Consider the following 13,864-nt stretch of genomic DNA (forward strand, 5'->3'; position numbering starts at 1 on the left):
ATGGGGTACAATGCAAGCTGGGTTTTGGTCAACGAAAGTGAGCGCGGGCCCTATCATGTTGTCGCCACGGCCGCTTTGAACGCGTCCAGTGCGCAAATTGTGGGGATCGAGAGAAGCGCCCCCGGAAACGGGACTTCAGCAGAAGACGAGGAATACAGGGAAGAACAAACCTACTGACATTTCACTACTGTCGTGCAAGTTGTCATCTTTATAGGCTCTCTGCTCGGTAAGTAAATACAGCTGCAGGTTGTTGTTTTTCTTTTCTCCTTGCTGTGGGATTGTATCCTGAGGTGTACAGGGGATGCACCAGAACCAAAGCTAGCCGAAGGATAATTACTTGTGGTTTTCCTTTAGCAAACCTACGACTCAGACAATTCAGCTTTGTGGGATCTCACCAAGATCACAGCATTGTGTGCTACACTTTCAGGCTACCCTTCACTTTGGGTGTCAAAAGCTGGTGCAGATGGATACATGTTTCAGCTTTGCTTGACAGCTTTGTTCGTGCATTTGGTGTTCTCAGTAGGCTTCCTTAAGAACTTAAATTGAAGAAGAAATAAGTTTGTATGCCCTTGTTTTTCAGTTCAAAGAAATACTTTATTATGAGAAGGTTTGGGGCAATTATATAAATGTATATTTACATTAAAATATAGTCTCCTTTTATTGTACAAAATACCTTATGATCCATAATTAACCTCCTTCCTTGCCCTGTAACATTTTACAAAACGGTTTTGAATGGTTCCACTAAGTTTTTTCCTGAAACAAGAAACATCACGGCTAAAACAAGATGACAGTCCTCTGCACAGTTGGGCTGTTTACATTCCTTCAAAGGCAACGGGATTTAAGCATCCTTACTTTGTGTAGGATTATAGCCTAAATCTTTATGAGCCAAATAGCCTGCACACTTTCTGAGGTATGTAGGCTGAGAGATAATGGCTTGCCCAAGGCAACCCAGTGAGCTTCATAGTTGAACGGTGGTTTCAATGGGAGAGTCCCAGTTCAAAGGCAACATACCACTTCTGCACCATGCCCATGTACTCTAGTTCAACTAGAGAGAACTTTGTGGAGAGTGGCAGACCAGCTGTATGAATACTGTAGCAATACAAAGATTGTTGCCACTGAATAGATATGTGGTTCTGATAATCTGTTATGGGATCAAGGGGAAGTGGGTGGCTGGAATCTGAGACCTCTCCCAAAATTGATGGTCACAGATGACTGTACTGACAATGAGCATCCTACACTCACCCCTAGGTATTGGGTCCACATACTATTCTCCTTCTGCATATTTTTCTTCACATACCACTCTCCTTCTGCATATTTAAACTGCATAAAGATCTGCCAGCCACTTGGAAATGCCTATTTTGGTACATGGAGATCTCTTACTGAGTAACATCCCCTCCCCTCTGAAAGGAAGGATAACATTTTAGAATCCTGTAGATGTTAATAGATTAATGGAACTGACTGCTGAAGAAGTCCATAGTTTCTTCACTTTTAGGTAATATTTTTGTTTCCTTTTCTAATTACAAGTGAGAAATCTATGCAAACATTCCAAACTTTTTGTGTATGATTGTGTGTGTCAACGGCAGTTATTCAGTTTTCACAGATTGCTATTGTGGTTTATAGTTGTTTATTTTAAAAAGTTGTACTTATAGGTACTGAAGGAGAGCCAGTGTGGCGTAGTGGTTAGAGTGTTGGACTACGACCTGGGAGATGAGGGTTTGAATCCCCACACAGCCATGAAGCTCCCTGGGTGGCCTTGGGCCAGTCACTGCCTCTCAGCCTCAAAGGAAGGCAATGGGAGACCCCTCTGAATACCACTTACCACGAAAACCCTATTCATAGGGTCACCATAAGTCAGGATCGATTTGAAGTCAGTCCAATTCAATTTATAGGTATTGGATAAGTTGAATTCCTTAATATGAGGTGGGGAACCTTTCTCAGCCTGAAGGTCATATTCCCTTATGGACAGTCTTTTGGGGGCTGCGTCCCAGTAGTGAACAGGCTAGAGACAAAAGTGGGTGGAGCAGTGATTGGAAATTTTACCTTGGTACAGTAAGCTGCTTTCCACACCCGCTTGCAGAACCCTCCCTGTCTTCCATCCGGGCATGCAGGAGACATCTCCAGCATTTAAAGACACCTTCCAGCCAGGCAAAAGCATTCATGGAAGGTGCAAAGCAGGGCTGTTGAGGGCATGGCTGGTGAGATGTGTCCTGGAGAGAATGTCAAGGGCCACAGCTGGACCTGAGATTCCCTACCCATGCCTTAATACAGTATATCAGCTATTAAAAGATGGCGATTTGAATAAAGGAGGGCTTTGCATTGAGTTTTATTTATTTATTTATTTATTCAATTTACTAGTCACTCATCTGGCTGGTTACCCAGCCACTCTGAGCGACATACAAAGCAAAAACATATAAAACATCAAGGACATAAAAAAATAAGCAAAAGAGCAAAACAATAACATAGAGACTAACTTAGTTACAATAAGGCTTCTCATCTGTATAGTCCAAAAAGTGCGCCTTTACATGGAAACTCCTGGTGTGAGTCTTCCCACCCTAGCCCAAAGACCGTTGTGAGTGATAGTCCATTTGTAAGAGCGAAGAACGACACCCTGTCTTGATCTCAGCATCCAGTACATTCAGCAGAGAGTGGGGCACGGCAAACAGACCCCTTGAAGTCGCAACTAACAGGAAAGTGCTCTTCGGAGAAGCCAAAAACGTCTTATATCCCACCCTTCCTCCCAGCAGGAGCCCAGGGCGGCAAACAAAAGCACCAAAAACACTTTAAAACATCATAAAAACAGACTTTAAAATACCTTAAAACAAAACATCTTTAAAAACATTTTTTTAAAAGCTTTCAAGGCATCTTTTCTTTAAAAAAAGGTTAAAAACATTGGTTTAAAAAAGTTTTTAAAAGATTAGAAAGCAATTCGAACACAGAAGCAGACTAGGATAAGGTCTCAACTTGAAAGGCTTGTTGACAGAGGAAGATCTTTAGTAGGCGCTGAAAAGATAACAGAGATGGCGCCTGTCTAATATTTAAGGGGAGGGAATTCAAAAGGGTAGGCGCCACAACATTAAAGGTCCACTTCCTATGTTGTGCGGAGCGGACCTCCTGATAAGCACAAGTTGTTGCTCATTGATGCCCTCCTGAAACAGATTGAAATTTTCTTGATAATTAGGGAATGAATGAATTGATCATATGTGAATGCAGAAGGTTATTTTGTGTTAATATTCCCTGAGTAAATCCTTTAATGTTGTGTGGGTTAATTAGCCTTGGTAGCCAGCAGAGCAGAACATCAGAAGCAAGACCTTGCCTCTCCCCTAAATCTTGTTTTTCATGTTACAATGAGTTTCAAAGGCTGTTGAAAACAAAAAGTAGTGCTGCTGCGTGAGTGCCGCTGAAGTTCAGAGTCAAGGCTGTGCCCTTCTCCTGTGCTGTACTTGCCATATCAAATGATATGGTCACCACTGGTCAGGGCAGGCCCCAGGCATGCTGGGGCCCTTGGGCACAAGCCTGCCCCAGGCCCTGGCACTCCCCTTCTGTGATTCGTGGCAGGATCGCTGCTGCGGATTGCACACCCCACCATTCCCATACTTAACCTACCTTTCTCAGCTGTTCTGCAGTTGCACACACAGTGCTGCCCTTAACAAAGATGGTGGCTGAGGTTTCCCTAAGGGGCTGAAGCCTCTGTCACCATCTTGGCTCATGGCAGGGATGCGCGCGCAGCATGCATGCGTGCCATCAGCCAAGATGGCAGCAGAGCCTTCAGCCCTTTAGGGAAATTTTGGCCACCATCTTTGTTAAGGGCAGCACTGCATGTGCAAACACAGAACAAGGTAGGTTAAGCAAGGGAATGGTGGCGCTCCGAAGCTCTCGCCATGCGATCCACGGCAGCGATCCTGCCGCGAATCACAGAAGTGGAGCAGAGGGGCCCCTTAGGGCCCCCTGTAGCCCCAGGGGCCCTCAGCCAGTGCCCCACCTGGCTGCCCTTTGGAACCGGCCCTGCCACTGGTGACCTGCCAAGTGCATTTGTGCATCCTCTGGTTCTGTGGACATAAGGGGGCCTCTGTAGCGAGATGCCCTAACTGTGGAGCTCTTATTTGCCAGCAAAGGGGGCACTTTCATGCTCTCCCAAACTTCATTCATCTGGCTGATCTAGTGGTAGGGAATGCTGGGCTGGGCTAGATTTCTCTGCCAGTGGAGTTTAAAGTTATGTTTGAAAAAGGTTTCAAATCTTTACTTTATTTTTATGGGAATACTTGAAAATATTTTGAAACATGAAAGTTCAGTAGTGTGCACTTCTCTTATGTGGCTTACAAGGGTGGTGGGGGGATAAAGGTACTGAAGTCTGTTACCAACCTAATTTTGGCTCTACATTAAAAAAAAGGCTGTGAGTAGTGTGAGAAAAATTGAATTTTGGAACTGCCCAGTGTGAATGGTGTATGTGTCAAACTACCATATTCTGATACAGGCAAATAGCACCAGCTAAAGTGACAAGGACTCTGGATCCCTGCTGAGAACTCCCTGTATAGAGCAATAGCTTTGTTCCAGTTTTCCTTTCTCAGTTTAATCCAATAGCCAACCAGTCTATGCAGTTAACTCTTTTGTCATGGAAGTTCAAACTCATTGGGAAAGTGGAACCATCTTCTCAGTAAATTTCTGACTGGCTACCTTGGCCACTTACATCAGGAATGGAGTTTATTTTGCCGTTGATTCAAATTAACATTTTAGGAAGGAAATCAGCTTTAATTGGTTTCAAATTCCCATAAATGTGTGGGATATGTCTCCTTTGGAACCATGCAAATCCTGAGATGTTCTGCAAGAGCCTAATGTTCCATCAGGCCATCTTTTCTTCAAGGAACTCTGCATATGCTCTGAAACGAAATACTCTGCTCAAGTAAGTAACATGTATCTAGCTATGTTGGATTTACTTTTTTATTTTTACTTGAAAGTCTGTACATGATTTTGTTGCCCTCCTTTCCCTTCCCTTCTCTCAAATAAATTTTATTTACATTCAGTGATTGTTGGCTTCATTGGCTTAAAAAAAAAGACATTTCTTTGGAAAGTCTTGCTAAAATCTTCCCTGTGTGCTAAACTGCATAGTTGTTAAGCTATCACTTGTGATCTAAGGATAGTTAACATAGATCTGTTAATTCTTGTGGCCTCTGGGCTTTTGGAAAGTAATTCTACAGCTCCTTTCTTTGTGTTATTCCTCAAGCTGGGCTGGAGAGAGGGGTTCTTGTCAGTAGGGTTAGAATTCCTGTAGTCTGCCCAGAGAGCTTCGGCTATGGGGTGATATATAAATGTAATAAATAAATAAAATAAATAAATAAACACACAAGCATACACCCCACTGCTGGACAGCCTAGAGAGGGTTTTCCCCCCAAAATAGGTTCAGCCTGTGGTGGCAGTCTGTTGTAATTTTTTTGGGGGGGGCACATTACAAAAAGGGAGATCCTTTGGTAAGAAAGACTTTCCATGCACACTCATAGTGTCCATTCATTAGGGCTGGTTCACACTGCAGCTGACTTCAGCTGAATTTTGGATTAAAGATGAAACTTTTCTCATCGGGATAGGGTTTAAAAGTTTACACTTCTTACCTTATATGAGCCCTCAAACCGCTTTTTTCTGTTCATACTGAATGGAAAGGGTTAATTTCAGAGCTTCCTAATGACCACACCCTCTTAAGGTCAAAGTATCCTCTGCAGCAGGCTTGCAGAACAGGAGCCAGCAGGAAAAGGTAAACAAAGTGGGGGGGGGGAGTGGACGGGCACTCACCAAAGCATGGGAGCTAAGCGTCTATATGCCCTTAGAGATGCGAAGCACAGACAGTTTTTCCTTCCCTTTTCGGATTTAAAGGGCTCGATCACATGGAGGTTTAATGCGGATCTGGTACTTTTTGCAGATCCTTTTAATTTGGACCTTTACATGACGTTTTTGCCCATGCAAGTGCATTCAGCTGCTATTGCCTTTAAATCCAGATTAAATCAATGCAATAAAAATCCAAAATTGGTTTGAAAATCCACACCTGCTTCAGTGCCCACCTGCTGTGTAGTCACTTTCTCCGCTGTTTTTGGCTGCATGGGTTGTTCGCCATTTTAGATCCTCCCTTTCTCCGCCCCCTACACTGTCTATGGACATCATTTTGTTTCTTGCTGCTGATGAACAAACTTCCGGGCGCTCTAGCCTTCCTTTCCCCCACTTTCCCCCAAACAAGTTCCCTCCCTCAGTCCTTTAAACCATCAATGCGCTCTGTTTACTTGCTATTTTTACTTTTCTCTCAACATATATTTTTGTATGTTATACTTAGACATATGCTGGCATCCTCGTCATGCTCCTCGGTGGCCCTGGGAGGGTGGCGGCGGTGGTGGCGGCGGCGGCGGCGGCGGCGGCGGCAGCGGCAGCGGAGCCCTCACTTGGCTCTCATTATATGTCGTATGCTCTAGCCTTCCTTTCCCCCACTCCCCCCAGCAAGTTCCCTCCCTTGGTTCTTTAAACCAGCTATGCGCTCTGTTTACTCTCTATTTTACTTTACGAGCCGGGCGGGGGCAGCGAGGGAAGAGAAGGGGTGCTGCGCTGCCACTCTCCCCTGCGCCTGAGGAGGAGAAGCTGCTTCACTCTGGGCGAGTTTGCGGGGAAGAGACCAGGCGGGTATTTATATAGAGGCAGTGTGGGCTGGTGCTCGGGGCGCAGGCAGGCGAGCAACCCCTCCTCCTCTTCCCTTCGAGGCAGCGGTGGCGGTGGTGGTGGCAGTGACAGGGAGCAGCCCTGCTGGCCACCGAAGGCTGCCTTCCCTACAGCCAGTGTGAAAGCTGCCTGCGACCGAGGAGGAGGGAAGAGATGCATCCCAGAGAGCAGGACTTGCTGCAGGATGTGCCAGGGCGGCCCTGCTTGGTTTTCTGGAGGAGAAGGAGAGGGAGGGTCAACCCAACCCCCCCATCTAACACTTTCTGGCTGGAACGCAGCCCAGGAAAAGCTCCTGCAGAAGCCCTGTTGCAGTTAAGGTCTCATTCACACAGAGGTTGTGTGTGCGCACACACACACACACAAACACAAAAATATACACACTGCGCACTATAAACATTTCATGTCTTCTTCACAAAAAAGGGCTGTGTCTAGATGAAATGAAACTGACAACAGAAAAAAAGTAATTTCATGTCAGCTGCACCCTCCACTGTCTCCAGGCTTAGTGTGAAATTGACAGAAAACCCCTCCCCTTCTCAATTAGCAATGGGGATGTTCAGGAGGGAGTTAACATGTAAATTTGGGAGCGGAGCCACAAGGAAACATCAATACTAATAAATGTGAACGTGTGTGAAAGCAAAACAGCAAATTGGAAGGTAGGGAAGACGGACATGTGTGAACCATGGAACTCTATCACAATGGAAAAAGCATCATATTCAATATGGATTTTAGCTCCCATGTGAACCTGGCCAAAGTGGATTGATTTGCTTCAGATTTAAAGGGGAAAGCAGCGGGACACCTCCCCTTTGCCTCCTACATCTTGTGGTGGCTGCGAATTTAATAGGAATGCATGGAGGCTCGATCTCAAATTAAACTGCTGTGTGAATGAGCCCATATGGGTCTTTTCCTGTCATGTCTACTCTGGCCCTTGAAAACAACAGTATATAAGAATTACCTGCTTCTTTCAAAAGAGAGGTGGATGCAACTCCTACAGATGGAAAGGTGTGAGTGATTGCTCTCCATCTTGGTGCAGACTGTAAAACGCACAAACATGTGAAAGGGGGAGGGAGATTGAACTGTAAATTTGGCAGTTCCAGAGAACCAGTGGTGGGATGGTACCGGACCATTGCAACATTGGAGAGCAGGTTTTCAAATTCTACTTAGCCATGATGTTCATTGGGAGAAGAAGGACTAGTCACCACCTCTCAGGATCCCTCCAGACTGTTTGTGTGTGTGTGCATTCTGCAACGTGTCATTGACATAATAACAGTACGCTAGTAATTGGAGTTATACTGGACTGTCCACACATCATTCAGCTTTATTAGCTGTTCTGCATGCACTTTCCTCCTTGAAAGAAAGTGGCATATAAATGAAATAATAATAAATTGCTGCTGTACCGAAGAATGGCAGACGGCACTATTTGCTGGGTTTGTATGTCAGCTTGCCTCTGTAGAACACTGTACTGTAAGATCCCACACTGAGATGGTGAATGACTACAGGCTACACAAAGGATTCTGGATGCTTCGAGATGATTGCAGTTCTGACACTGCTTGGGTCATATTAATTTTTGAGAGTAGCACCATACATTTACAAGGAAGAGTCTTAAAGGCTGACAAATTTGTCATAATAAGTTTTCTTCATCTGATGAGGTAAACTCTTGCTGATGAAAGATCATGCCACAATAAATTTGGAAGTCATTAATGGGCTAAAAGGTACTGTTGCTTTTGCTAAGAGACTATAATGACCACTCTTCTGGAAGTTCTCATTTTTAGTTGTTTTCTTCTGTTGCTGTTTATATACTTTTCATCCATTTTGCTAGCTGTTGCTTTATGCAAATGATTAGCTAAAAAATCTGGCCCCGAATGCCACATAAGAATGAGTGGTTTGGTCATTTCCCTTTCTTTTGAATTTCTGGTTCCTATACCTAGAGCAAAAGTGAACATTCTAAGATCAGTCATACATTTTACTCACAAGAGTGGCTGTATACTATAGCCAGCATGGATTTTTCACATTCTGACATGTTAAATTGAAAATACCCCCCATGCCATTCTGCTTTTTCCAATAAGCTCATTTCAAAACAAAATCTTACAAAACTTATCGTCCTGAACTCAGAAACACTTGCTTAACAACCCTCTAAGTTTTTATGGTGATATACAAAACAGTCAAAGAGAATCAAGAGTTCAAAGTGTAAAACAAGAGAGAGAAAAATCCAGATCCCTGTCGGACTTTTTTCTGTCAGTGGTCTCATAATTTACTGAAATTAATTAAAAATCCGCCATGTTCACAGAGTGCCTGAAATCCTATTACTGAACTTGCCCCATACTCTGACCTTCATCTTCTGCAGTTTAAAAGTTAAAAAGTCCTGGCTGATTTTTAATTAATTTAAGAAATTTAACATTGGAGTCTATGATACCGCAGAGATGCTCAGTACGAACCAACTGTCAGTGTTCTAAAAACCAGATTAACAGCAGTTTAACTTGGCTAATCAGACATTTTTTTCCACTTTAAACAGTGTTGTTTGTGAAGAGTGCTGAGAGTTGTTAGGAGACTCCTGTTCCTCTGACAGAACTCCAGTGGCCAGAGTGGTTTAACAGTCAGCCCCTCTTCTGGTGATTGTAGCTCCTCCTCCCTCCCTGTCCTCCCCCAGATGAGTTTCACATATCCTAAACATAATTGCACAGGAGTAAATCCATTGAACTCAATAAGCAGGCAAATTATCAAACCTACCCTTCCCTCCCTCTCCCTCCTATCCCTTCCCACCTGCCCTTTCCCTGCCTCCTCCTTCCCCCTCTCCCTCCTTCCCTTCCCCCTCTCTCCTCCTCCCCCATGGTCAGTTTCACCTATACTAAACATGATTGCACAGGAGTAAATCCCATTGAACTCAATAAGAATGCAAATGATAGACATGCCTTTCTCCTCTCCCCTCCTTCCCCTCTCCCTCCTCCTCCCCTCTTCCTTCTCCTCCCCCTCCCCCATGGTCAATTTCACCTATTCAAAGCATGATTGCAGGGGAGTAAATCCCACTGAACTCAGTAAGCATGCAAATGATCAATCCATTCTTGCAAACCTGCACAGGATCCCATTTCATACCTCCTGGATTAAAAAGCAGAAAAATTCAATAATAGGCAAAAAAACCCCTTGTGGTTTAAAAACTTATCTATAGCCAACAGATATTTCTATCACACATTAAAATCAGGGAAATTGGGCAGCTATAGTGAATACACAAGGGGAGCAGGAGACCTGACCTCCTCTCTGAGATATTGTACTGCCCTACAAATTTGTCAAAATGCAAACACCATTTGGGTTGGTCTTTCACAGTCCAATCCACTTCCTGTGTAGCTTGGAAGAATTTGGTAACATGTGCCTCTGAGCATATGGTAATTGGTGGCAACATGCAATTATCAATGTATCTCCAAAGATGGAGAATTACATTTTTGTATGTTTGTTGGTGTTCTTAATTTGCATTTTTACTGTGTTGCTACTGTTTCTACAGAGAATCTAACATAGCAAATTATATTTCTCTCATTATTCATCTTAGAAATTTGTGTCAAATTTATTTTTATTAATTTCAAAGCCTTTTTATTGGTCAGTTCAGTGTCATATGATGGTGAAGACAGCCTTCTGTGTTTCAAACTGGAGGTTATATTCTATTTCAGGTGCATTATCAGTTGAATCTGAAACTGCAGTTTGATGTACAATTACACTCATTACAATATATTGCTACTTAAGCAATGAATCTAGCTGTTGGAAAAAATAAACTTGGCCCGCCCAAGATGCCTGTGTTCAACCTGCTATGCTTAAACCACTCCACTTAAGGAAGGATGGGCATGGTCCATTAAAAACATGAGTACACCTAGAAATTTGCTAGAATATATTTAACCTCCCACTGTTTTATCTTGTGCAAACTGAGACACTCCTCATGTCCACTGGAGACTGTTCTGCAGAATAGTCAGTGCCAGTATTCCACAATTGGTTTGGAGGTTTTTTTACTGTAAATTATATGAAATGTTGCTGTAAACATATTCACAGAAACAAAAACAAAAGAAATAATTTAACATAGCAAACTTCACTAAAATTACAAAGTAAATCAAACATATTTAAAGTGACTGTCTGAACTATATCAACTGTCTTAATATTGTTGCTTCCTCCCTGCTAAAACAAGATCAGCACAGCTCATGTCTTGTTTCTACTTGGGCTGATTGCAGGTGTTGCCACCACTCACCATATGCTCAGAGGCACATGTTACCAAATTGTTTCAAGCTAAACAGGAAGTGGATTGAAAGACCAACCCAAATTGTGTTAGCATTTTTACAGATTTGTGGGGCAGTACAATATCTCAGATAGGAGGTCAGGTCTCCTGCTCCCCTGCTGCATTCACTATACAGTAGGGCCGCACTCATACGGCAGGTTATGTTCCAGACCCCCGCGGAACTCCGTCAATAAAATGGTGCCCAACGCCCGAAAAACGCTGTAAAAGCGGAACAAGCGCCATATGAGTGGGGCCTTACTCTAATTGAAAACCGCTGTATTAGCAGGCCGCCGAAAAGCGGAGCTCTACTGTAGCTGTCTAATTTCCCTGCTTTTTAAAGTTTGATAGAAATGTCTGTTGGCTATAGCTATGTTCTTAAACCTCAGAGGTTTTTTGCCTATCAGTGAACTTATATCTAGGGGGTTGAATAGTTTCACCACCTTTTGTTTTGTTTTGTTTAGGAGAGTCTCATGGATACAAAGTTCCACCCTGACCTCTGGAATTGAGGCATAATCTTCTACACTGCATATTTCAAATTATAACATGGAAAAACATTTGTTGAGGTTCATCACAAATTTAATAGTTAAGAACATAAGAATTACATAGATAAGATCAAGGACTGTATAGTCTAAAGATTAGTTTCCAGTACTGGCAAGCATCCTGTGGAATAAAATCCTGTTCAAGCTGATTTGTCTTTGCATTGAGTTCTGAAATCAATTTTCCCCTGTGGTTTTCCAGTTCTGAAACATGGTGAGTGTCCAATTGTGTCCCTCTTCCTATCAGTGCCACACAGCTGACCTTGCACAACAGTTTTAACATTGTGATTGGGGCTGTTGTTGGCTTGTGCTGTGCAGCCGTTGCTTGATGGTACCTATGATGAAAGATGAAACATTGCTAGGAAATAATGTATCTTAGCCATGGAAACTCAAGTTTCTTAGTTCATATATTGTAATTAACACATTTAAACTGCAAATCATATCAATGTTTTCTGTGGATGGGATACATAAAGGAGAATGATAGAGCTCATATTTCCAAGAAATAACATACAGAATGAAGTAGAGAATTAGCATCCATTTGTCATGATAATGTGTACGAATTTCTATACTTGGATATTGGGACAGGGACTTGGTTTTACCTTTGCCTCTTAAGGCTATGGTCCTGAACATATTTATTATACACTTAATAGTAAGTTCCACTGAATGTAGAGGAACCTGCTTCTGAGTAAATGAGCTAAGGATTGTACTGCAAAAAACAGTCTTCTATCTTTATTTTTGCTATAGTAGGTGCAGAATTCTATGGTTTCTGTATACCTCACCCTACTAGAATTCTGTAGTCCAAACAAATATGTTAAAATCTATTTGAATGTTAGTATTCCATTCATCACTCGGTGGCTGCTCTTGGACTGCCTTCAAGTCGATCCCGACTTACAGCGACCCTATGAATAGGGTGTTCATGGTAAGTGGCATTCAGAGGCGATTTACCATTGCCTCCCTCTGAGGCTAGTCCTCCCCAGCTGGCTAAGGCCTGCTCAGCTTGCCACAGCTGCACAAGCCAGCCCCTTCCTTGTCCGCAACTGCCAGCTGGGGGGCAACTGGCCTACTTGGGACTATGCAGCTTGCCCACGGCTGCACAGGTGGCAGGGCAGGTAACCCCTGAGCCACTCCCTGTGGGGGTGATCTTTAGCTGGCCCTTGACACCCAGGAGACACGAGCGGGGATTTGAACTCACAGACTCTGGACCAGAGCTTGGAAAAGTTACTTTTTAAAACTACAACGCCCATCAGCCCCAGCCAGCATGGCCACTGGTTGCCACACAGGAAGGCCAGGATGGGTGTTGTAGTTCAAAAAAGTAATTTTTCCAAGCTCTGCTCTAGACTCCCAGCCAGGCTGTCTTCCCCACTGTGCTATACCAGCAGAGAAAGACAAATAATTGGGTGTAGAACAAGTTAAACCAGAACAATCATTTTCCAGCTCTACAATACCCCTTTTTAGGTGAGGCAACCAGAACTCTACACAGTATTCCAAATATCAATGCAAAAATAACGAATAAAAGAGGAGCCCTGCTGAATCAGACCAAAGGCCCACCTAGCCTAGGTAGGGTGCTGAATGTGCTACTTTATAGAATACAGTCCTCTAGGTTGAAGGATAAAGATGAAGCACCACAAGAAGGGAGAGCAACTGAGAACTTGAAGTTGCCTACCATAAAGCATGTGGACAGTCGACTGAGCAGGTAAACTGGTATTTCCTATTATGATGTGATATATTGTGTTTTTATTTAAATCACAGTAGTTCTTTCTAAATTTGCATCTCTATACATACACATTAGCATTAAGCAAACTATATGCAACTCTATGCACTCTTTTCTCCTCTTTTTTTTTTTTGTGGTGCGTAATTGGCCAATCTGTCTCAAACATCCTGATTCCCACAGAGGCCAGCTATAGTCCTCTCCTTTGACGGCTTGGAGCCCAAGGGCTGGTTCACATGGAAGCTTAACTTCATAGTAAATACACACCTTTTGCCATCGCGATAGCTTTGGAAGGTTGCTTCCAATGCTTTTATTTTTACTTTCAATTCACATGGCATTCCTCTGGAAAGGGTAGCATCACTGTTTCCTTGTGGCCCCGCCCCCAAATCTACATGTTTACTCCCTCTGGAGTATTGCCAATGGAGAAGGGGAGGGGTTTTTTAATTGTCAATTGCACACTGAAACGGGAAGAGCGGGGGGGGGAACCACCCCTTTTCAAAGTATTTATGAAATGCAATTTTTAGTGGAAGAGTGTGTGTCTTCTGCAGCCTCAAGCGACTACCCGGTCCTTATTTACTCAAAAGTAAGCCTCATCAGTGCTTACCCTCCGCTCAGGGCTCATCACTGATAACCATAGACAGGTTTCTCCTGACAGTCAGTCGAAGTTGTTAGTTGTTATGCACTCTG

The 13,864-nt window shown here is 43.4% G+C and overlaps 1 pseudogene; it reads left to right on the forward strand.

The window, feature by feature from the left end:
* The window catches only part of LOC133378450 (G-protein coupled receptor 176-like), a 36,749-nt pseudogene continuing 22,885 nt past the window's right edge, over positions 1-13,864 (forward strand).

The sequence above is a fragment of the Rhineura floridana genome, chromosome 2, assembly GCF_030035675.1.
Source record: "Rhineura floridana isolate rRhiFlo1 chromosome 2, rRhiFlo1.hap2, whole genome shotgun sequence".
Classification (NCBI taxonomy): domain Eukaryota; kingdom Metazoa; phylum Chordata; class Lepidosauria; order Squamata; family Rhineuridae; genus Rhineura; species Rhineura floridana.